This window comes from Garra rufa, chromosome 1 (assembly GCF_049309525.1).
Source record: "Garra rufa chromosome 1, GarRuf1.0, whole genome shotgun sequence".
NCBI classification, from domain to species: domain Eukaryota; kingdom Metazoa; phylum Chordata; class Actinopteri; order Cypriniformes; family Cyprinidae; genus Garra; species Garra rufa.
The window spans coordinates 53,759,560-53,786,873 of NC_133361.1; the positions used below are offsets into that span (position 1 = coordinate 53,759,560).

General features: G+C 34.1%; 1 protein-coding gene across 2 annotated transcripts in view; it reads left to right on the top strand.

Annotated features, from left to right (window-relative positions):
* Positions 1–6,963: 6,963 nt before the first annotated feature.
* The window catches only part of grin2ca (glutamate receptor, ionotropic, N-methyl D-aspartate 2Ca), a 107,432-nt gene continuing 87,081 nt past the window's right edge, over positions 6,964–27,314 (top strand). The window contains exons 1-2 of one of the 2 annotated variants that reach the window (XM_073842720.1): positions 6,964–7,320; positions 7,476–7,924. The gene's annotated coding sequence lies outside the window, so the exon portion shown is untranslated. Of the gene's footprint in view, positions 7,925–27,314 lie in introns of both variants that reach the window. The other variant, XM_073842711.1, reaches the window with a different exon arrangement.

Genomic DNA, 27,314 nt, shown 5'->3' on the forward strand with positions numbered 1-27,314 from the left:
AAAAAATTTTAGAAAATCGTCTTTAAAGTTGTTCAGATGAAGTTCTTAGCAATGCATATTACTAATCGAAAAATTAAGTTTTGATATATTCACGGTAGGAAATTTACTAAACATCTTCATGAAACATGATCTTTACTTAATATCCTAATGATTTTTGACATACTGTAAAAGAAAAATAGCTCATTTTGACCCATACAATGCATTTTTGCCTATATTGTTACAAATATACCTGTGCTTCTTAAGACTGGTTTTGTGGTACAGGGTCACATATAAGAGTAAATGTGCTTTTTGCTTCCTAAAATAAACCATGTGGTCACTTCTACTCAGTTCTAGTCAGTTTTATCTTTTTATCAGTTTACATTTTTATATGCACCTGTTAACCTGGAGAAAAGTGGTTTTGTAGATGCAGCTCAACTGATGTCAAATCTTGAGGCGAAACACACTTTGAGCTTTGCTCTGTGAGGGGAAACTAAGATAATAGAATAGTGAGCGAGAGGGCATTGGAAAGAGGGACAGGCAGGTTTGAGGACGTAAGCTGAGCTGCTGTTGTTCAATACTCTGAGATGTCTGGCTATATTTGGACGTCTCTCCTGAGATCTGGTCCGTGCCAAGTTGGGCCCTTTCCCCCCTCCTTTTCCCGTTTTTCGTCAGTCCCCTGACTAATAATACCAACTTTTCCACATGACAAGGAAGAACGCGTACTTTACGTGTCAGGATTTGAAGCGCACGTGCCAGCGTCTACCTCTTTTATATATCGCTCTCTCTCCTGTTGTTCCTGTTGGCTGCTCGGCGTTCTAGCGTGTGAAACGCCTCGGCCAAGTCGTGGAGAGAGAGCATATGCCCATCTCTGCCTCTCTCTCTTTCTCTCATCCTGACATGTGTGTCCTCCTCCGCCCAGCGGCCACCTGTGAGTCTTCCTGTGTCCCTTCTGCCGTTGCTCCGCAAACGGTCGAGCTAATCTCCAACTCCTCGCCAACGGGAACTGCTGACGTGCTAACGGCCACAATCAGCGCTGACGTCCGACCGCAGCTACTGCTAAAGGATGTCCTCCAGGCAATTATATAATTATAATAAGACTATAGAGTCTGAAGAAAACAACATTTTTGCCCATTAAAAAAACTGCCTGACAAAACGGGTTTAAAACTTACATTTTAGGCTGGTCGCCTCAATGTCAAAATGACTGAGATGGCCAATAAATTCAAAGTAAGCGGGGTTTACCGTTCACGGAAGCAGAGCGCGAATTTCAGTGTGATGTGTCACTAAAGTTTTAACAAGGTAAGATGGAAGTAGCGAAACTGGTAACATTTGACAACTGTTTTGCAACTGAAATGTTAAACGACCAACAGTAATGTCCAGTGATCTTAAATATGTCTTGTGTATAGAGTGTTTTCACGCCATATTAGCGGCAGTGAACTGAACAAAATGAAACTGAACGATTATTGCTACTGAAAATGGCCAATTATTGTCATGTTTTGGGCTGTACTAATTGGTCAGACCGGGAAAAACATCTGGAGTACTATAGACTGCCAAAAGTTATAACAAATCAAGGAGAAGATTGCAAAATCTGCCTGAGGAACAAAAGGCGTTTGTGGTTGGTCAAACTGAATCAGGATTTCCAAGGCTCAAATCTTAAAGGAGTAGTTCACTTTCAGAACAAAAATGTACAGATAATGGACTCACCCCCTTGTCATCCAAGATGTTCATGTCTTTCTTTCTTCCGTCGTAAAGAAATAATGTTTTTTGAGGATAACATTTCAGGATTTCTCTCCATATAATGGACTTCTATGGTGCCCCCGAGTTTGAACTTCAAAAATGCAGTTTAAATGTAGCTTCAAAGGGCTCTAAATGATCCCAGCCGAGGAAGAAGGATCTTATCTAGCGAAACAATAGCGTATTTTCTAAATTTACAATTTATATACTTTTTAATCTCTACACAGAGTACACACAGAGGTAGACAAGACAAGCATTTGAGGTTAAAAAGTATATAAATTGTAATTAAAAAAAAAAATAACCGATTGTTTCGCTAGATAAGACCCTTTCTTGGCTGGGATCATTTAGAGCCATTTGAAGCTGCATTTAAACTGCATTTTGGAAGGCACCATAGAAGTCCATTATATGGAGAGAAATCCTGAAATGTTTCCTCAAAAAAAAAAAAAATTTCCTCACGACTGAAAAAAAAAAAGACATGAACATCTTGGATGACAAGGGGGTGAGTACATTATCTGTACATTTTTGTTCTGAAAGTGAGCTACTCCTTTAACAAATTCTGTGTTTGTTCTTATCATTTCCAGTCAAGGTAGGTGAAATATTAGGCTGATGTCTTAATTAATACTGCTTGGATGTATCTTTACCACCTCATGACTGTAGTTTGTCAAAATATTGCGCCCTTTCCTGCTTACTTAGTCCTTGTGTATATGATTTAGCAGCTTCCACACGTTTTTACCGTGGTTTAGACAGCATAAATTAGCAGAACAATATATTAAGTAGTACATTAACCGTATAATCCATGCTGTTGTTTACATCCGAGTATTGCACACAGTATGGCTGCACATCCGGGTAACTGACCAAATTGTGATATAAGTGCAAACCCTCTATAGCCTAGTATCATTTATGTGAATCATGCAGGGTAATTCCTAACCAAATGTGACAAGACAAGAAATGTTTTGCCTTTTCGACATTATTAGGCGAGTAAATTAAGCCGCTATAAACTGTTTATATATATATATATATATATATATATATATATATATATATAGTTTTTAATAAATTCTATATCTAATTCGAGTTCGAGTCAGACACCACTGATAAATATACATCAAAGTCCTAATATATATATATATATATACAGTACAGACCAAAAATTTGGACACACCTTCTCATTCAAATGAATGAGAAGGTGTGTCCAAACTTTTAGTCTGTACTGTATATTTTTCTGTTTATTAAAGTTTTTACTCTACATTTGTGCAGTTTTCAGTGGGTTAGTGATATTTTTTTAAATATATATAAATTAATAAATTAATATTTTTTAAATGGGTTTTTTATACAAAAACTGCTTTTTTATGTAAAATTCACTTTATAAAAGACCCACATTTCTAACTTTAATTCATGGGGATAACATGGATAATTTCACATGGTTTAGTGTAAAATTTTTACCCATCTTTTGGAAAATCCAGTTTTAAAAGTAAAAAAAACAACTTCAAATAACTTTTACCAGTAGGTGGCTGCAGAGCTCCACTATTTGCTATTTGCTATTTGCTATTTGACCACCTGAAAGATATTTTTTCACAAGTTTTTTCAGTTGAATTCATAGTACAGACCAAAAGTTTGGACACACCTGAATGAGAAGGTGTGTCCAAAGTTTTGGTCTGTACTGTATATACATTTTATTTTTTATTTTTTTATCAAACTTGAATTCATGTCCTAGCCACATTTTCTTGGTAAAATGAAACATTACTTACACTATCAGGAAAAGAAAAAAAATCTAATTTATATTTTTACATTAACAATGTAATCAACATTCAATATCCAAGTATGAATCTCATAGTTATTTTTTTTTTAAACATTTGACATTTATTTCAAAATAATAACTCAAGTTAAATAATTACAACAATATATTTTATTTGTGAACTTACGTTTAGCTATTTTTTTTTTAATAGTTAGCTTTTAACTATTTTTAACAATTAAAAAAGGCACCTCTCACTGCAAAAAAACGCGTTCTGTCTGATCGGGGCGTTAAAAAAACTCCCAGAATGTAGATCAAAATGGTTCAAAAATCTAAGTGTGTGATTTGTTTACTTAGTATTTTAATTTAGTCTTCCCATTAATACTATTATATTGTTCATTTGGACTGATGTGCAAACGTGAAATGCGCAGAACAAAAGAGGCAGGATTTATCACATGAACCAATCACAGCCAACCATAACCAGTCATATCCAGTCCACTAACGTGACTTTTCCCCATTCATTCTCAATTGCCCCCCACTGTAGCTTTACCTGCTAGTTTCACTGTTAGACACTGTTTCACAAGTGAGTTATATGTTTTTAAAGTTGTATTTTGTAATACTGGCTTTGTTTTATTTTTGTACTAATTTTTTTTTTCTCATCCAATATTTTGAGGAGACACTGCCGCTCTCCCCTCCTCAGAGGAAATGCCCCTGAGATATATTTGATATTATCTAAACTTCTAATTGGATATGTCTGCAAAATGTTTAGAAGTCCAAAATTAGACTTTGCCAGGACTTTATAGTAACAGTCCTATAATGGAAAATAAATTTAGATTAGCAAATATCCCAGTATTCTCTATGGCCAGATTTACTTTTATGGGCTTTTAGTTTGTATTATTAGGAAAGCAGAGAGACTCGGGAACGGTAGTGAGAGAGAGAGAGAGAGATGAGGACATGAGCCAGGCCTCAAACCTGGACCCTATGAACCAACAGATTGTACTGTCCACAATAGCAGATGTGATTTTTTTTTTTTTTTGGTATTTTTAGACCTTTAAATATAGAGTCATAGCAAAAGGCTCTTGTTAGACATGATAAACAATGTGCATTGGCCATTTAGCCATTACCTTCCACGTCCTACTAAATGGCGTGGATTAATTGTTTCAGAGATTTGTGATTGTTTCAAACTCTTTGACAGAAGACATTTGGGATAGTTCACCCGAAAATGAGATTCTGTCATTAATTACTCACCCTCATGTCATTCCAAACCCGTAAGACCTTCGTTTCGTCTTCAGAACAAAAATTACAATATTTTTGATGAAATCCGAGAGCTTTCGACCCTCCATAGACGGCGAGGGTCCTTCCACGTTCAAGGTCCAGAAAGGTAGTAAGAACATCGTTAAAATAGTCCATGCGACAATGGTGGTTTAATAGTAATTTTATTAAGCTACGAGAATACTTTTCTTCTCCTCTGTCACGTTTATAGGAAAGTGAGCGCATGCTTTGTGATACTCTCCAAGATGGCGCTAGGGTGACACAGAGGAGAAAAATTGTTGAATAAAAGTTATTTATTTATTTTTTGCGCACAAAAAGTATTCTTGTAGCTTCATAAAATTATGATTACACCACTATTGTCACATGGACTATTTTGTCAATGCTCTTGGTACCTTTCTGGACCTTCAACATGGATGGACTCTTGCTGTCTATGGAGGGTCAGAGAGCTCTCAGATTTCATCAAAAATATTTGTGTTCTGAAGATGAACGAAGGTCTTACGGGTTTGGAACGACATGAGGGTGAGTAATTAAACACAGAATTTTCATTTTTGTGTGAACTATCCCTTTAACTCTGAACATGTCATAATGTTTGGTCATGTGACATTCAAGAACCAATGAGATTTGACCTTAGCTGATGTTTGGAATTTTTGGATCGATTTCCACATTTTTCCTGTCCATTTTGAAGCGTGATTGTTTTAAATGTTTTAAATGTGTTTCAAAAATCACACAAATGGACTTTCATAATAAGGACAATTCGTAAAGAAATAATGTTTTTTGAAGATAACATTTCAGGATTTCTCTCCATATAATGGACTTCTATGGTGCCCCCGAGTTTGAACTTCCAAAATGCAGTTTAAATGCACCTTCAAAGGGCTCTAAATGATCCCAGCCAAGGAAGAAGGGTCTCATCTAGCGAAACGATTGGTTATTTTTAGGGCTGTCAAACGATTAATCGCGATTAATCGCATCCAAAATAAAAGTTTATGTTTACATACTAAATGTGTGTTTACTGTGTATATTTATTATGTATATATAAATACACACACATACTTATAAAAGACTTATAAAAATACTTATATGTGTGGATAGTTATATTTGTATTTAATTTAGATTATATGTAGAACTAAAAATAATTTATATATAAATCTAAAGCAGTTTTCTTCAATATACATGTTTGTGTTTGTATTTATACATACATTATATATACACACAGTACACACACATACAGTACGTAATCATAAACTTCTATTTTGGATGCGATTAATCGCGATTAATCGTTTGACAGCCCTAGTTATTTTCTAAAAACATTTACAATATATACTTATATATTTTTTAATCTCAAACGCTCATCTTTCCGAGCTAGACAAGACAAGCATTTAAGGTTAAAAAGTATATAAATTGAATTTTTTTTTTTTTTTAAATAGTCCATCGTTTTGCAAGATAAGACCCTTGTTTCCTCAGCTGTGATCGTTTAGAGCCATTTGAAACTGCATTTTGGAAGTTCAAACTCGGGGGCACCATAGAAGTCCATTATATGGAGAGAAATCCTGAAATGTTTTTCTCAAAAAACATAATTTCCTTACAACTGAAAAAAGAAAGACTTGAACATCTTGGATGACAAGGGGGTGAGTACATTATCTGTAAATTTTTGTTCTGAAAGTGAACTACTCCTTTAAGGGTAAATAAAGTATAAATATCTAATCTTAAGGGTATTACAACAGCTTCAGCAATTCAATTCAGAGGTTCAACAAGGATTGCTGAATTAACCAATCAGACATGACAAAATTCAAACATGTGGAATCTCTTCTGCCTCTCAACAGTTTAATACACCTTTTTAACCATTAACAGAGTGAGTCCAGCAAGATAGATCCACCTCCTGAGCTTTAGCACTGAGAATGACTTTTATTAGCCTACACCATTTGGGCTATTGCTAGTAAAACCCAAACTAGATGCTGTACACACAAGTGTACGGTTACAAACAAGATTATAAAGTAAAATGTGTGGCGAAGCCGAAAGTATTGCATTCTCAGAGTATGAAATTGCTATGCCTGGACTTCAAAGAATGAGTCGAAATGCCTCACAATCATGGAAGCCATCTGTTTAAGAAGAGTTATTTAAAAAGAGAGAGAGAAGAGGGTCCAGAGAAGAGGAGAAGGGAGGGAGGAGGGTTAGAGAGAGAGAGAGAGCGAGAGAGTTAGAATAAATCCTTACCACATAATGATTACGGCTCACAAGTCCTGCCTCTGATATGGAGTGCAGAAGGAGCCGGGATTACAACTACAGTAATCTGAGAACCGCAACTGCACTCCACAGCCACAGACGAACACATCAAGTCCAACAAAACATCAGGGGAAACTGAAATAAGGCACCTTGGAATGGGACACCGCTTTACTACAGAAGTCGAGAAAAAAATGACAAACTCCAGGGAATAAGACGCTAAAATATCTGTTGGTTAGCAATCAACAGCCGGCTAAAACAAGAAGCTCCGCCTGTCAGCCTGTGCCACCTGTGTGCCCTTCTAACTGCCAGTTTTTGGAGTAATCTGCGGTGTCTTTTAGTGGAATGAGGACTATACTTGAAGAACGAGTTGGAAACAAGTTAACAAGGTAAACGGAATTGTTCTTTAGGCTGAGAAGAACTCAGAATTCCACGGAAATTCCATTTCCTATTTGTTTGTTTTGACATGGAACAACAGAACATATAAAATTCTGCACATGTGTAAAAATCACTGATTGTTTTTTCCACTCTGATTTGGACGCAGATGAGACGCTGACAGATTTAGACCTGTCCAATGAGAGTTGAGGCACACATGTCCTAACCAGAGACCATCCTGGATGAGGAGCTCTATGCGCGTCTGCACCAGGACACTTGTGGACAGCCGTCTCCTGCCTCACATTTCTCCTCTGGCATCCGCTCTCCCTCGATCTCTCCACGCCACCTCCTCTTCTCCTCTCCCCCCTCCCTCCATCCGTCCCACCCTCCCCTCACGGAAGATGATGTGACCTTCTGCCAAACTGCTAGAGACCATGCCACTGTCACAGTGGGCTGTTCTGTCTACACTGAAATAGAATCAAACAAGAGCCACGAGAGAGAGAGAGAAAGAAGGAGGGGGGGACGGGGGAAAAAAAGAAGAAGAAAAAAATCAGGACGAGTCACGGAGGAGAAAATGTGCTGTCGGGCGTCCGGGCTGGATGTGGTTTGCCAAAGCAGGTAACTGATCACCTTCACTTCTGGCAGGGATGTTGCTGGAGCACACATACACATAGATGCACTTTAAATTGGATTTTTGAAGTTGCGCTCCTGTTAATTTGTGCTTTTAGGGATTTCACTTAGGATTTGTGCAGTGTGAAATGAATGCTAAGTGTGTTTGGGTTATGAATCATCCTGAAAGTGCCTTACTGTGTTCGGACAGCGCTGCAAAACTGTGTCATCTCAAGCCGGTGCACCCACAGGTTGGATGCTTGTTGAAATCGTAAAGTTCTCATTGGTGTGCGACTGACACTAGAAAACAAACCTGTAGGTTAATGTGCGTTGTTGCTGTAATATGTCACTCTGTGGTTCCTGACTTGCAGGTACAACACAGATCAATCACTTCCCACAGCAGATGGAGCGCGTTTCCCGTTCAAGTCGTTGTGCTGGAATGTTAAAGCGGCAGAAATTGAATTCCGTTGAGAGGTGAACTGAGAGATCTTGGATAGGAAGCAATGACAGCTTTCAGTAATTACTGTTGGGAGCAGTTATTATGGAGCACACACATTGACGCATTTGGGATTCGTCCCGCTGAAGCTGTGATAATGTGCCACTTTCGTAGTGAGAAGAGGGTGCTTCAGAAGAACAAGGTGGATAATGGCTAGGAAAAGACAAAAGCTGGTCTTTCAGATCCAATCACGAGAAATCTCGCACAAAATGTTCAGGGAAAGTTATTAGGAAATCGCAGTGGTGGGTGACAGTTTCAAAATTAGAAAGAGCCCTGCTAAATATATGCTCCGGGGCAAGTGGAAAAACATCATTACAATCATAATTATAACTCTTCAGTCAACAGTCATCAATCATAAAATAATTTTCAAGGAAAGAAAAAAACTAATTAGTAGTAAAACAGGTGATGCCTGGTAAAAAGCAATTGTTGTATGTGTGCAATATGGGTAGAAATGTCATATATAAGCATTTATGTGGAAAATGTAAAGATTTTGTAGAATGACCTGATTGCCCTTGCGTCCTTGTTCTCCTTCAGAGCTCTGCTTTCAGAATAACACTGTGTTTTATGAACTGAGATGATTTTGCTTTTAATAATAAGAATGAACTTTGCCCTCACAGGAATCTTGTCTATATTTAAGCTCATTTGATGAGTTTTGTGAGTGATAAGCAAGTAGACTGGATTTCATTGTCGCTGTAAGCATATTTCTGGGAGAACTGTGTGGGGATGGCTCTGCGTGTGTAGTGTGTACTATGAAGGACACAGTGTACGTTGTAGAAGTGTAGGACAGTTACATCAGGTGGCAAACTGTTACGTCAAGACTGAGGTGTTCTCTGTTCATTCAAGACTTAATTGCAGGCTTTGCACCAAATTCTGTATGAGCCTAGAGCCTAAAGTGTAAATCAGCTGAGAAATGATGTTGAATTTTTCACAAGCACTTATTGGTCACTAGATTTCTCAAGGTTAACCTGTTTTATAGATTATCTATAGATTTATCTATAATAATTTATCTAAAATAAACTCAAAGGTTCGCCTTTGTACTGTTAACCCTTATTAACTGTATAATCATATCTTAGGGGTACAGATTACTATATTAAAAGTTACTAATATGCAGTCTTTGAAACAGACAAGTGTACTTTTGAGGGAACTCTCAATGGTTTTTTTATTGCATCAAAGAGGTTTTTCATTGCTAGAGTGTTCTGGGTGTTTGTCTAGGATATTTTAGTTCCCAGATGTGGCTCAGTTATCTCTGTAAGGCTTGGCCTTTATTCATTTGTAGAGTTATTTTAACCCTTAAAACCCTGATAATCAGAATGTTTTTGGACCTTAAGACTTTTTTTTTTTCAATCCAAAAAAGCCTACCTGATCTCTTGACGAAAATGTACCTGTGGGCATTTTTTCCCAATACCTGAAATACGTACCAGTATATCACTGCAGTTTCCAACAGAAATGAACACTAGAGGTGGTAAAATAGTGAGCACTTGTAATCATTTTTAGACAAAGCTATGATTACAACTCCATATGATTTGCTATCTGGATGTAACAAGCTTGCTCGGTAGCTCAGCTGGCAAGGAATTGGACTCAGGTTGCAGAATCCTCGGGTACCAATCCCATGAAAAACATGACTCATGATGAATGAGCTGAAAGATGAGAGATCGAAAAACAAGCTAAAACGGCATGCTTGCGATTGCGTTTTTATATTTGTAATCACATTAGCTTTTGTTCATACTATCAAGTAGGTTTAGGTGTAGTGAAGATGGTGCTTTATTTTAAAATGTCATGGAGCATTAGAGTTAAAGCACCACTCAATGGACATTTCAACTCAGAACTGCAGTAACACGTAGAAAAACCAATGTCACATAAAATGTATCATATGTATGATCATCTGTTCTTTTAGCACCACTCAGTGGAAATTTCACATCGAATATGTCACAAAACATACATGACGGTACATATTTCAAGTCTTGGGAAAAAGTTCCCACAGGTACGTTTTCGCCATGAGATCACAGTTAAAAAATGCATATGTATTTTAATATGTATTTTATATCATATTTGATACTTCTGGCTTTTATGGCTCATATAGTATGTTATCATGAGATCTTACAGTATAGCAGATTATCTTTATCTCCGAGTAATATGTCTTAGGAAGATGATCCAAATGCTTAGTTTTATAATCAAAGCTCTAGTTTTTATTGTGAAGCTAAATGTATAAAAATACATGCAATAATAATAAAATGATGCTTGAGAGATGCTTCTGTGAGCATGTAAAAATGTGCTGCTGCACATATAACATATATGAAATTACCTCATTATATAAAATGCATGAAATCCCCCTGTAGCCGACCTATACAGGTGGAGCTGGGGAAGGTGGAGGGTTTCTGAAGTGTGCTGCAACTGCTACAGCAAACACTAGCCAAGTATTTAAAAATTGAGCAGCAAACGCACTGGCTGCTGATATGAAAAGAAACCAAACAGCTGCGTAATTATATGATTATATCAGATTGAGTTAGGTTGGCACCATCTAGAGTTTCATGACAGAACTTTGCATTACATTTACTTTGCACAAATCAGTAAAGATTTTACCGCAAAAAGACACGTGTGCACCACTGAATGATACTTAACAGACTTTACTTGCTAAAAAATGATAAACTATCATTCAGATGACAGAAGAGATACTTCTGGTTGATAGTGAACAATAGGTTATTCATCAAAGTTTTGATCGTTTTGACAATTTATATGCTTTGGAAAATGTGTATGATATAGTAGGCTTATAGGATTAAGTATCAGCTAGTAATAGAGACACACAATCTTTAAGAGATACAAAAATTGTCCTTCCCAAATAAGAGTGATAAGATGATCAGAGGAAGAGATTGGGAAAGTTGAGCCAAGGCATGGAGAGGGTGAGTGTGTGCTGGTTCTCAAATGCCTGTGTGCGCTTCTATGTCAGAGAGTGTGTGTGTGTGTGTGTGTGTGTGTGTGTGTGTGTGTGTGTGTGTGTGTGTGTGTGTGTGTGTGTGTGTGTGTGTGTGTGTGTGTGTGTGTGTGTGTGTGTGTGTGTGTGCGTTTGTCCACCCTGTAGTGTGGTGGACAAGTCAGTGCAGTGTGGAGCCAGCAAACCCTGGGATCAATGCATCTGTTCTCTGCTTACACAGAACACAACCAGCATAGAGCCGACGGTCCACTCGCCTTGTCTGTCAACACTCAATACTCGCAACACAACAGATTTCATGTAAACATTAATTATTGCAGTTTTTACCAAGCTGTTTACTGAAATGTATGCATGTCTGAGATTTGCATTAATGCATCAGAATTTTTAAATGCAAACAATTTAAATCCAGTTTGAATTGAGGTAGCAAACTGAATGCATAATTCCAATTCAGCTTTAAATGTAAAGTAGTAGAATTAAAATGAATTGAAACTCAAAGCACTCAATGTCACTGCAATTTTTAAATAGAAAAGCATACAGTTGAGGTCAAAAGTTTACATACACCCTGCGGAATCTCAAAATGTTAATTATTTTATCAAAATAAGAGGGATCATACAAAATGTATGTTATTTTTTATTTAGTACTGACCTGAATAAGATCACTGATGCTCCAGAAGAAAAAACGGTGCATTAAGAGCTGGGGGTGAAAACTTTTGAACAGAATGAAAATGTGTAGATTTGTCTTATTTTGCCTAAATATCATAATGTTTCCATTTATTACTGCCCTTCAGAAGCTACAGAAGATACTCACATGTTTCCCAGAAGACAAAAATGGTTAATTTTACCCTAATTTTCAAAGCTCTTAATGCATCATGTTTCCTTCTGGAGCATCAGTGAGCATTTGAATCTTCTGTAATAGTTGCGTAGTCACACAAGTCCATCAGTTGTCCTCAGTGTGAAAAGATGGATCTCAAAATCAAACAGTCATTGTCAAAATTGGTTTAAATACACAAAAATGCTGAGAAACCAAAGAATTTGTGGGACCTGTAGGTTTTTTCTAAAGAATGGCGGGCAGTTTAACTGTTCAAGACAAACAAGGGACTCATGAACAATTATCACTAAACCACAAAACAAAACAAAACCACAGCTGTAGATAATTCAGGTAACAACACAGTATTAAGAATCAAGTGTATGTAAACTTTTGAAACAGGGTCTGAGGGTGAAACTATTACTATTACAAAATAAAAATAGCATGCATTTTGTATGGTCCCTCTTTTGCTCAAATAATTAACATTTTGTAGATTCTGCAAGGTGTATGTAAACTTTTGACCTCAACTTTACTTTATCAAGACTCATTTTTAGTTTAGATAGATGCCCAATCCTTTTAGCAGACATAATGCAACACCCTGGCAACCCACACCAGCTTCCTTGTAGTGAGTTTCTCACTGGCAATCATCATTTTCCTTTTTTCTTAAAAATCAGTTGTATTTACATTTTGGTGCAGACATTTAATCTGTATAAAATAAGACAGCTTGTTTGATTTTTAATCTCAGCAACTGCATAGCAAAAACCTAGCATTGATTTACAATCAGGGTTTTTAACTAAAACCATAAAAAACTTAAATAACTAAAACTGAAATTAACAAAATAAATGTCTATAGACATAAAAAAAAAATGTTAAAATACAGTTTGAATTATTAAACCATTAAGTACAATTAAAATGAAATCAGAAAATATAAAAACATAATTTATAAAATATACACACACAAGCATAATGATGTAAAATGCAGTTTGCATGAACAAGCACCACTTCTTTCTTTATAAACTTTGTATTTCGAATGCAAGATTTGTTTTCTGTGTGGCAGGGTGTCGACCAGTGCAAATGGGTCATATCAGCAGTCAAACAGACATTTCTAAACAGATGCTGTCTTAATCCCTACTACTGCCGAACATGCACCACATATCCACCCCAAACACACACTGATATTGTTAGATGTGCACTAAACCTTGTTTATGTAATACACACACATTACACACACAAAGGTGGTAAGGCTACACCACAGGTGAACAAACACAGTTCGGTAACACTGGGACTAAAACATTTCAGCAGTTTATGTGAGGAATTACATTACATTACTTATGTTGTCTGAGATCACCCAATGCCACAGAACGACGTTCAATCTTTGCACAGAGGCACATGGAGTAAATTAATTACACCGGGGCAGCAGTGACGTTCTTGCTGGCAGTTTAATGAATAGATGTGGTTTTATGAAGACGACGCTGAAAGCCATAATGACAGTGCAGTAAATTCAATGACTGTTTGAACCATGGCTGTTCACCCAAAATTAAAATTCTGTCCTCATTTAGTCCTCATGTAGTTTTGAACTCTTTTGACTTTCCTTTTCTTTGTGTAACTCAAGGGGAGATGTTTTACAGAAAGTTCACGCTGCTCTATGCGACAGTATTCCTCACATAGCTTTGTGTGAGGAACCAACCAATACTTTCCACATGAAGTAGGGTTTTCAAAGTGTGGACAAAAGGTCATACATGTTTATAATGACAAGAGTGAGTTATTTTTGGGTGTGCTGTTCCTTTAAGACGGTTGTGTTGTCCTGTATTTTAGATAAGTGACTGGCATTGCTCTCACCACTTGATGAGATCTGTCTCTCAAAAGCAACATCCAGCACTGCATCACACCATACAGGACAATGCCTCGTCAGCAAGTTGTTACATTATGTGTCGCCCAGAGCTGATCAGCTTAATGAAATGTTTAAATGACTTTAAACTGACTCCAGCGGTGAGGAGAACCTGATAACAACGACACACACTTAATGGTCATTCTCAAAATATGGAGAATTAAAAAATAAAAAAAATTATGTAACAAATGCAGCAAGTGTTTTAACAACCCGCTGATTTCAGAATAACATTAACTACTAAACTACCATTTAAAATAGCAAAAAAACAATTTTCAACTCCAGGAATTAAATGTGTTATGTGAAGACGTGATAAAAATGTAGCATAGTACTGTTTGAAACATTTATGTAATAATGCCTGCTGTTTCTGTTGCTATTTTTAAATGCATACAGCATTCAGTTTTGCGTACATTTTTACCACACAGTATTCAGTATGCTTGTATTCCGTTCTGGACACATTTGTCTATTATTCCTCTAATTTTTTTATTCATATTTTTTCTTTTCTTTACATTTCTTTTTAGTTGTTTTTATTTTTAATTCATATTAAAGATTTATTTTGTTTTTATTTTTACATTGTTTTTCAGACCTTGCACTAAAGCTTCACCTGAAAAAAAAAAAATGCTGGATGGGTAGACGGAAGGATGGCTAGATAGACAGACGAATGGACGGATGGATGGATGGATAGATAGACAGGTAGACAGACGGATGGATGGGTAGATAAATAGACAGCAGACAGATGGATGGACGGATGGATAAATGGATAGACATGGATGGATGGATGGATGGATGGATGGATGGATGGATGGATGGATGGATGGATGGGTAGATAAATAGAATGATGGCTGGACAGATGGACGGACGAATACATAAATAGACAGTCAGATGGATGGATGGATGGATGGATGGATGGAAAGATAAATAGATGGGCGGATGGATGGATAGATAAATGGACAGAAGGACGGGTAAATAAATAGACAGATGGATGGATGGATGGATGGATGGATGGATGGATGGATGGATGGATGGATGGATGGATGGATGGATAAGTAGATAAATAGAATGATGGCTGGACAGATGGACTGACAAATAGATAAACAGAAGGATGGATGGATGGATAGATAAATAGATGGACGAATGAATGGATAGATAAATAGATGGACTGATGGATGGGTAAATAAATAGCCAGACAGACAGATAGATGAACGAATGGATAGATAGACAAGCAGACGGATGGATGGATAGACATAGACAGATAGACGGATGGATGAATAGATAAATCGATGGACGGATGGATGGATAGATAGACAGATGGATAGATGGTTAGATAAATAGACAGATGGACGGAAGAATTGATAGACATGCAGACAGAAGGATGGATGAGTAGATAAATAGAATGATAGATGGACAGACTAATAGATAGATAAGCAATACAGATGGATGGACAGATGAATGATAGATAAATGGATGGATAGATGGATGGTAGATAAATAGATAGACAAGACAGATCGACAGACGAATGGATAGATAGATGGATGGGTAGATAAAAAGACAAACAGATGTATGGACTGACTTATGGATAGATAAATAGACAAGACAGATGAATAGATAGACAGAAATAGATGGATAAGACGGATGGATAGATGGAAAGATAAAAGATAGATGGAAAGATGGAAAGATAAAAAGACAGATGGATGGACAGACAGACGGACGGATAGATAAATAGATGGACGGACGGATGGATGGGTGGGTCGATAAATAGGCAGACAGATGGATAGATAAATAGAAGATGATGGATGAGTAGATAAATAGATGGATAGATGGATAAGTAAACAGAACAATGGCTAGACAGATGTATGACGGATGGATGGATAAATAAAAAGAAGGATGGCTGGATGGACGGATAGACTGATAAAATGACAGACAGATGGACAGACGAGTGGATTGGTAGAAAAAGAGACAAGCTGGATGGATGGATCGATTGATAGACAGACAAATGGAAGAGTAGATGGATGGGTAGATAAATAGACCGATAGACAGACAGACGGGTGGATGGATAGATAAACAGAGACAGACAGACGGATGGATAGATAAATAGACAAACAGATGGACAGACGGATGGATTGATAGACAGATGAACGGACAGACAGACAAATGAATGGATAGATAGACAGACAGACAGACAGGTAGATAGACGGATAGATAAATAGAACAATTGTTGGCTGGATGGACGGACGGACAGACAGATATTTGTTTGGACGTGTTTGCTGCCATATTTTAGGAACAGAAATGCAATGCCTTTTTCACATGACGTTGAGTTAAAGGGTATAGAGGTTAGTGATGCAAATGAGTTCAACCCAACAATATTACAAGCGTGGCACGGCCACTGAGGGACAGATGAAAGAGCAGAGCTTGCAGGATTGCTCCAAGGTCATGTAGGGGAAATTGTACATTTTTGAAGCAACAAGCTCCCAAGGCCACATAATCTGTCAATCAGTCTAATTCCTTTGAGAAACGGGCAGGAAATGAACCTTTCTCCTTTGACTGCAGGTAGAAATGTGATTACGCACGTGTCTCTCTCTCTCTCTTTCTCTCTCTCACAGTAGAGGGGAACCTCCGTTGGCACGCTCAGGTGTAACTGTCAACAAAACACGTGTTTGTATTTGTATTCAGAATGCAATCCAAGTGCACCTTGTCCACTATAATGTCCTCTGGCAAAGAAGAAAACAGAAAGCTGGAGATGCAAAGAAAACAACAGCAAACACCAAAGCATGTCTCTGCTCCCCTGCACTGCAGCATAAGACTCCTAATGGGAACATTACTTCTCTAATATGGCATATTTATCAGTCATTATTACAGATGCATGCCTTTGCAAATTTATTTTTACACTTTGCATTTTACATTGTTCATACTTGGGGTTAGGAGTTTATTCAAATCACTAACCCTAAGACAAACATAAATCATCATTTGTCATCATTTACTTTCTTTTACAAACCTGTATGAGCTTCTTTATTCTGAATTTATTTTAAAGATATTTTAGAAAATGTTTGTTTTAACTGTTTTTTATGTAAGATGAAAGGCAATGGCAGTTTTGTTTTATTTAATTTTATTATAACTCTACAGACCTAAGCATTAATTTTAATATTAAATAATTCATTTTACTACTTCACTTTTACTACTAACTTATTTTTTTCAGTTAGTTTCCAAGCCAACATTTTTTATTTAATTTAATTCCATTTCAGAACTCAAAAGATTTAAAAATGAGTTTTACTATTAAATAATTTTACTATTTATTTACTTTTAGTTTACATTTTACTACTTTACTTTTACTACTAACTTATTTTATTTACATTTTAATCTTATTTTATTTTAGAACTCAAAAGATTTAAATATTATTTTACTATTAAAATTTATTTTATTTGACATTTTACTGCTTTTTTTTTCTTTTGCTATTTTTTTTAATTTACAGCTCTAAAGATTTAAAAAATAATTTTTAATATTAAATAATTAATTTGACTACTTATTTACATTTATTTGACATTTTATTATTTATTTTTTCAGTTAGTTGCCAAGGCAGCATTTCTAATTTTATTTTATTTCATTTTAATTTATTTAATTTTATTTTTTATTAAATTTTATTGTAGAATTCAAAAGATTAAAAAAAATTTACAACTAATTTACTTTTACTTTTTTTCAGTTAGTTGCCATGGCAGCATTTCTATTTTTTTTCTTTAGTTTTCGTTTATTTTATATTTTATTTTATTTGAACTCAAAAGATTTTAAAATTAATTAAATAATTAAATAATTAATTTTACTTCTAGCTTATTTTTTTCAGTTCACAAGGCAGAAAGATATAACTTAACTTAAAAGAATTAAAGAATTAAAACAATTACTATTAAATAATTAAATATACTACTCATTTACTTTATTTTACTTCTTACTGTAATTTTACTTTTTTTCAGTTAGTTGCCAACGCAACATTTCAGATTTGTATTTTTTTATTTTAGAACTCAAAAGTTGTAAAAATTATTTTACTATTAATTAATTTTACTAATTTAATTTAATTTTCCATTTTACTGCCTACTTTACTTTTACTACGTTATTTTTAGTCAAATGATTAAAACATTTATTTGACTATTAAATCATGAATTTTTTACAACTTATTTATACTTTAATTTTACATTTTATACTAACTTTACTTTTACTACTTTTTTTTCAGTTAGTTGCCAAGTCAGCATTTCTTTTTAAGTTTTATTTTATTTTATTTTTAACTCAAAAGAATAAAAAATAATTGTTACTTTTAAATAAGTAAATACACTACTCATTTTACTACTTATTTTACGTTTTACTGCTTACTTTACTTTTACTACTAACTTATTTTTTTTATATTAGTTGCCAATGCAATATTTCTAATTTTATTTTAATGTTGGATTTTTTTTTGAAGTCAAAAGATTTAAAAATTAATTTTACCATTAAATAATAAATTTTACTACTAACTTATTTTTTCAGTTAGCAGCATTTCTATTTTTTGTTTTTTTTAAGTTTTACTTTATTTTATTTTAGAACTCAAAATATTTAAAAATAAATGTTACTATTAAATAATTAAATTTACTCCTCATTTATTTTATTTTACATTTTACTACTTTACTTTTACTACTAACTTTTTTACTTTTTACTTTTTATTTTATTGTATTTCGAACTTAAAAGATTAATGTCAGTATTAAATAATTAATTTTACTACTTATTTACTTAAAAATTTTTAATTTACTTTTACTACTAACTTTTTTCACTTTTTACTTTTATTTTTGTATTTTGAACTCAAAATATTTAAAAATAAATGTTACTATTAAATAATTAAATTTACTCCTCATTTATTTTATTTTACATTTTACTACTTTACTTTTACTACTAACTTTTTTTACTTTTTAATTTTTATTTTATTGTATTTTGAACTTAAAAGATTAATGACAGTATTAAATAATTAATTTTACTACTAATTTACTTACATTTTTTTAATTTACTTTTACTAACTTTTTCACTTTTTACTTTTATTTTTGTATTTTGAACTTAAAAGATTTAAAAATTAATGTTAGTTTTAAATAATTAATTTACTACTCATTTACTATTATTTTACTACTTACTTCATTTTACATTTACCACTCTTTTTTCAGTTTTTCAGTTCAACATTTACATTTTTTTAGCTTTATTTTATTACTAAAAATATTTAACAATTAATTTTACTATTAAATAATTAATTTTACTACTTTTTACATTTTACATTTTTGTTTCTAAATCGAACTTTATTTATTTTTTTATTAATAGTATTAGTATTCATTTTACTTGAAGCAAACACTAGTCAGTTTGGCACAAAATAACGTTGGACCCCTCTGACTTTCATCATATGGGCAGAAATTAAATGGACATTTTTCTGAACCTCTTTTTTTGTATTGTTTTTTACAAAAGAAGGTCACACAGGGGTTTCCCAAAAGCAACTATGGTCGCAAGTTCTGTCGTTACCAATGCAGTTCAATATAACTAACAATGCTTTTGGGAAACGCACCTCAGGTTTGTGAGTAAATCATGACAGAAGTTTCATTTTTAGACAAACTACCCCTTCAAGTATTTTTGTAAAATCAAGTGTTTTTCACACTACAGATGTGACTAACACAGCTGCTTCCCTTCCCTGTGCAAAAGGTCACTGAAAGTTACTACATTTTCAACACGGTGAGAGACCGAGGGGCGAAAGGGTGTCAATCCTCAAGCCAGATTACAAAACAAAGTGGTATGTTTATACACGGATTACTCTGTGTGAGTGGGTCAGTGGCCGTGTGAGTTGGAGAAAGCGAGAGCCGAGGGAAGCAGATACACTGCTGTTAAAGCAGTCCAATGACATCTGGTTGAGTGGAGATTCTGTGGCGGATGCCACAACTTCAGCTTAAGGCCGTCTTATCGTGATCCCGCACTCCAAATAGCCCTCACACACACATATGTGTACGTAACTATACATACATGAAAACCCAGTAGATGGAGTTTGCCGTTAACAGCGGTGCCATATAAGATATATGGAGTCTACAGCTACATGTTTCAAGTAAAATGGATCGTTGCCCCTGCAACACATTTTCAATTCCAGCGTAATCTGCTGCCTTTCAGATGTTATTACAGTTAAACAGCCTGGAAAAAAAATCCTCACTCTCACGCAAAAGCAGACCCAGAAAAAGAAAAAGGAAATCGGCTTGTTGTGCGAAGAAGGTTGACAGTGAGTGAGAAATGTGTTTGGGGAAAAAGATCTTGATGGATGGACTCTTTGCATCTTTCTAGGACTCTGGGTTAATAGAGATCTTTACAGAATGTCCCAGGCGCTGGTCCAGGACCAGATCCGTGTCCTTTACGATGGTCAAGATTAATGCTGATGAGAGAGCAACTGTGCGAAGAAGGTTATGACCTTTTGTTGAGAGTTTAGGATCAGATTTATGTTAATTATTTAACTTGCTTGCTTTTAATGTGCAATATAACCACTGTGTAGAAATCCTTTATCCTACAATTCAACGAGCTTGGCTGACTCGCGAACCAGAAGTTGAATTTCACAGCATAATGTTTAAAATACATTCAAGAGTTTTACACACCGGTCTGTTATTGTTAGCTAAGCGATTTTTTTTCCTTGAGAAGATTTGGCATCTGGTACTGAATCTGATATATATCCAAAATAATCAATATTGAATCGGAACCTTGTGAATTGTGAATCAAATCAAATTGTGAAATTTGTGTCAAAACCACTGATCTATAATAGAGAACTGGATTGCTCGTGACGTCATAAAAGTGAAGCCACCGCACCACCATATTGGTATTCCCTAGTAGTTGCATACATTCCATTGAATAAATAGGAAATTATACTATTTTATTCCATGGAATGTCTGGATACTGGATTCTGATTGGCTGGCAGGTGTGCAGTAAAACCGTTTAATGCACTGGTAGTTCCAAGTCAGTTTAATCACCTTTCTATATTAATGCGCTGCTTTAATTGATGCACGCAAAAGCAGAGAGAGAGAGAGAGAGAGAGAGAGAGAGAGAGAGAGAGAGAGAGAGGTCGGAGATCGGATTGTGCTACGCACATACATAAACTTCTTGTCAGCACTTCCCCGCGATTTTTATTGGTAAAATATCATACTAGATCGCTACGTTATATTCCTCATCAGCGAAGTGGTAAAACTGCTGTTTTTGAATGAATTCGTTGTTTGTAGAGAGAGACGCGCAGACGCACAGCAATGCAGGCAGATACGCACATACACTAAACACACGAACACACACACACACACACACACACACACACACACACACATAAAACTGTCATATCTACCTCGCCTTCTCGCTCTCTTTCGGTCGATCGATAATTTACTTTAAATAAATGCTATAATTCATTCAAATAAATGTGATCTTACCGCACTATTTCATCTCTGTGTCTGATTTGAAGCAGGCAGAATGCTAGAGCTGTGTGTCATAACTGACGAAAATAACCGTCTTTTTTACCTATTCGGTCAAATATTGTGCTGCAAATATCAATTCAAGTTTTAACTTGTCTATAACTTGGCAAATGACCATGGAATAAGCGGGATAATCAACGGCTTGCCGTGCATTAAAGGATTTAAAATGCACTTCGCGGAGCCTCCACGTCGTGCATTTAAAATCCTTTAATGCACGGCAAACCGTTGATTATCCCTTACTTATTGAGAACACATCACATTACAAGTCAGCGTTTTTATATCTGAATTCTCATTGTACATTTTCACAATGCAAATGTCCTAAGCATGTAAACGGTTATTTGTTTAAGGTCGGGAAAGTACCAAACATTTACATATAAATATAGTCCACAAGAGAAAGTAATAGATGAATTTTTTAAAAATGACCCCGTTCAAAAGTTTACATCCACTTGATTCTTCACTTGATTCTTAATACTTTTAAAAGTTAATTTACCCTGATCTTCAATTTTTTTTCCATCTGGAGCATCAGTGAGCGTTTGAACCTTCTGTAATAGTTGCATATGAGTCCCTCAGTTGTCCTCAGCGTGAAAAGATGAATCTTAAAATCATAGTCATTATTGGACTGTATGATTTTGAGTATAATATATTAAGCTAAATTGTATAAGGGCTGTTGGAACCTTTTTAAAAGTTTGCCAATTACTTTTTGCATTTTGTTCAGTTCACTAAATGGTCCTGCGGTGTGACAAATGAATGTTTATTCCATGTGGTCTCTCAATTAACATAAGGTCATGAAAATGCATGAGTAATAATTAGAAAATGTTGTTCAGATGGAGCGAAGCATGTTACACCGCAGGACGCTTCTGTGGTTGTCACAGTACCCACGTATGAATTAGCCCATGATTTATTATTTATTAGTGGATATCACAAGTGTAATTAAAGGAAAATGAATAGCTTCTGTGTTTTTTTTTTCAGACATAAATGCTAAACTAAATGCTTAAAGTCACTCTCAAGTAAGTGAATTTATGGTTTAGGAGCCATCAAAATGTCTAGCTTTTTGACTGCTGATACTTTTCTCACTGATCACACATATGATTTATGCTTGGCAACACTTTGGCAACTTAGCCTTGTGTTGGCATGCGCATGCAAACGCCATTCACATTTAGTTTTGATGATGTAAAATCAATTTGCATTACATTTGGCATCTACTGATGCAGATCAAGGTCGACTCTCTATTTAAAAGATGCTATCAGATCTCTACAAAATGAGAAAGACTTTCATTATTACGCATTCAAATGCAGTGAGATTTGGACGTGGAAAAGGCTGTGTAATGTTAGAGCAGTCACCTTGAGTGAGGCGTTTGACTACCTGCAGCAGCTCTCAGAATCAGTCAGTGTCATGTTAAGCCAGCACGACTGCTGCATGACTGTGCTTTAATGAGTCTTAATGGCTCTTTAATGGCTCGTTAAGCCACAGTCATGCAGCAGCCTTAATGAGTGCCTTATGAGCACGTGCGCATGCTAAAATACACTGTCAAACACAATACCACCGAGACAGTGGGCACAACTCTCCAGGCCAGTCGTGGTGCATAATGGGTTACTTTGCTCCTTGTGTTTCATTGTTCGTAATTTACCTTGGGTTAATAATTCACATTGTGGATCTTTGGGCACCGCAATTTAGGACGCTTAATATTCCAAGGTTTAAAGGAGCCTTAACCTAGTGTGATAAGCTTATAAGTAGATGTAGGGCAACTAGAGAAACCCTTGATATCGAGAGCTTGGGCTGTATGGTGTAATTGTGTGTTTGAAGGTTTGTGGATTGAATTCAGGGGGTCATGGTTCGGCAGGTTAGGCATGGGCAGATACCAACTGCCAGTAGATGCTGTATCTATACTCTTTTGAATGCAAAACCCCAGCAGATGTCAATGGACCCCATCATCAGACAGATGTTGCATTTTGGTTGAGAATGAAAACTGGGTTGACATCAATTTGACTTGGACTTAGTTTTGGTTACACAACCTAAAAACAACTAAACGTCAAAGTCAGCTGATGTCAGTATTGGACATCAATTTAATATTGACATTAGACATTGAATTTGCATTGAATTTTGGTCACCTGACATTGCAACCGAAATTTAACCAAATAATCAGTGTCTTATGATGTTGTGTGCCTGCTGGGAAGCATCATAATCGATTGATATTCGAAGTAGATATATAAATCATAAATGTTCCATTGTATTAGAGTAGATGTGTGTAGGTGTGTAGGTGTTTTGGCAGTGACTGTCTTCGTCAGCATTTAACAAATAAAAACTGTATTTAACAGGAAAAAAACTACAGTAAAATAAAGTTAATTGGCAAACTGTAACATGGAAAATATTTAAAATGCATTAGATCTACCAGGAAAGTATTTTTAATTTTACTGAACATTTAATGTGGAAAAAAAAGGAATTAACCAACATAAATTACTTTTTGTAGTGGAAATATAGTATTTAACAAGCCAACAAGTAATTTTTACAGTAACATTTTATTATTATTATTATTATTATTATTATTATTATTATTATTATTATTATTATTATTATTAATAATAATAATAATAATAATAATAATAAATACTGTATAAATATGTTAAATATTTATTTATTTGCATTACCATATTGTTATTTGTCATGTAAATAATAATGTCACATTTTATTTTATATTTTTAAATATAGTACTTACATACAAAATAATATTTTGCTGTCTATATCTGTTATTATTATTATTATTATTATTATTATTATTATTATCAATAAATACTGTATAAATATTTTATTTATTTATTCTATATAATATTTTATTTGTCATATCATATTATATTAGATTATTTTGTATATATTATATACAGAATTATCTATATATCTTCATTAGTGATCAGAGATCACATTTTCATGTACAGTAAATAATATTAATAAAAAATAAATATTTAAAATATTTATAATATTTATTTTTATTACCGTATTGGTTATTTGACATTAAAATAATGTCGGATTATATTATATTAATTATATTATTTATTTATTATTATCTTCATGAGTCATTAGAGTTCACTTTTTCATGTACAGTAATAATAATTATTATTTTTATTATCATGACTATTATTACTATTATTATTATTATTAATAAATACTGTATAAATATTTTTTTCATTTATTGCTGTATTGATTGTCATCTATCTATTAGAGTTTACTTTTTCACATACAGTAAATAATAATAATAATAATAATAATAATGATAATGATAATGATAATGATAATTATTATTATCATATTATTATATTATTATCATGACTATTGTTATTATTATTATTATTATCAATAAATTTTAAATGTATTTATTTATTTTTTAATTTATTGCCTGTTTATTATTTGTCATTAATGTCATGTTATATTATATTATATTATATTATTGTTTAATATATTATATACAGAGTTATCTATCTTCATTAGTTGTTAGAGATCACTTTTTCATGTACAGTAAATAATAATAATTATTAATTAATTAATAAATGCTGCATAAATATTGTAAAATATTTATTAGTTTTTTTTTTATTGCCGTGTTGGTTATTTGTCATCAAAATAATGTCAGATTATATTATATTAATTATATTATTTTTTAATTATATTATTATAATTACATTATTATATATTATTATCTTCATTAGTTCACTTTTTTATGTACAGTAAATAATAATAATAATTATTATTATCATGACTATTATTATTATTATTATTATTATCAATAAATACTGTATAAATATTTTTATCTATCATAGTTCACATTTTCATGTACAGTAAATAATAATAACAATTATTAATAATAATTATTATTATCACGACTATTATTAGTATTAGTATTATTACTAAATACTGTATAAACATTTTTATTTATTTATTGCCGTATCGGTTATTTTTATCATTAAAATTATAAAAAATTTTTTTATTAAATTACTTATAATCTATCTATCTATTCAGTGACAAGCACTGGTTATTAGAAATCACTTTCAGGGATAAAGCATAATATTTAACAAAACCTTTACAGTTAATTATTATTATTATCACCTAATTCTCTACACGACACTTTATATTTTATTTTAATTGTTATGATTCTATTGTTTTTTTATCAGTTATGCACATCAGGGAGTTTTTATGTCACAGCTGTTATTTAGTTCATATTTATTGCATTATTTTAATGTCATGTGTGCTATGCTGATATTTCTGGTGGTAGGGTACAGTACAGTCAGCTGCGGGTAACAGTGTGGAGCATGAAAATTATGATGAACGGCTGCGGGCGCAACAGGGAGAAAGTATATCTGCGCATTAATGTGACAGCTTGTTACTGATGTTTATCACAAGGCCATAATGACAGGCATCATTTAATCAGGACTACACGAGTAAATATGAACCTGGAGCTTGTCCGGGCCGGTGACAGACAGCCGGATGTTGAGTTACGATAGCTAAGAGGCGAAATCTGATGGCAGGCTGAATGAATGCTGCAGTTTAAACATTCGTCAGCACCACACTCACCAAGATCCAGATTAAAATGGAGCACTGACCTTGATCTGATGTGACAATAATGGCGCCTGTTTATTGACTACACTGTTTGTCCAAAAATGAGATCAGTGAAGGTGCGTCTAATTTGAAATCACTCTTTCAAATCCCCTACAAGACCATGGGCATTTTATGGGATCAGTTCACCAAGCAAGCTATAATGTTTAACCTAGCTTTACCCAAATTTTATTTTATTTTATTTTAAAGAAATAGTTCACCCTGTCATTAATTACTAATGCTCATGTTGTTCCAAACCCGTAAGACCTTGGTTCATCTTCAGAACATAAATTAAGATATTTTTTGATGAAATCCGAGAGCTTTCTGACCCTGCATAGACAGCAATGCAACTGAAATGTACAAGGCCCGGAAAGGTAGTAAGGACATGGTTAAAACCGTGCGTTTCTCGAGAGTACCACGACGCATGCAAAAATCAAATATCTAATTAAAAAATATATAATTTTTTGCATGGCACTAAGGAAGGCAAAAGTTCATTTGACATGAAAAAATCTTTAAAAAATAAATAAATAAAAAACTGTTACTTATATTTAAAATTAATTAATATATTAAAATTAATATAATTAAAATTTTCTATAATATATAGTGATTATAATATGTAAAGCTACACGGTATGTTAAAGAGTCTTTTGGCTCTTGCATGAAATGCTGTAATTCTTGTGCAACATTCAATTTGATTTCATCTGATAGGTCAAGCACAGGAAGAGAAGATTTTTGGAGAGCTTATTACATTGGCCTAGTATTTCCTTTTTTCTCTTGATATTACAATCAACTCTTGGATATGTACCTTTTCAAGTATGGGGTTATGGGGAAGGATTGCATCTTTTAAATGTCTCTGTACCATTATGAGGAATTTGCCAGAGTGATGGAACTGGATCTGGAATATAATTTCCTATGACATATCAAAGACTCTGAATGGGAAAATGAGCTCAGGGATGGATGGAAATACTTTCCAGAGAACTATACTTTTTGAAAAACGTCTAGTTCTAATGTGCGAGGACTTGAATGGGAATTTTTAATGGGATTATTTTGAAATGTTTAACTTGCAGCGACAATGACCTTGAGGTTACCAGTTACCAGACTTACTAAATCAGACTCCAGCTCAAAAACTGATTGATCTTACAGGGATATTTTGGTATGTTTGTTCAAATTGATGTTATGGTATCAAATATCAATAGCAAACAAATAAGAGCTTTGATTAGAGCTTTTCCTCTCTATT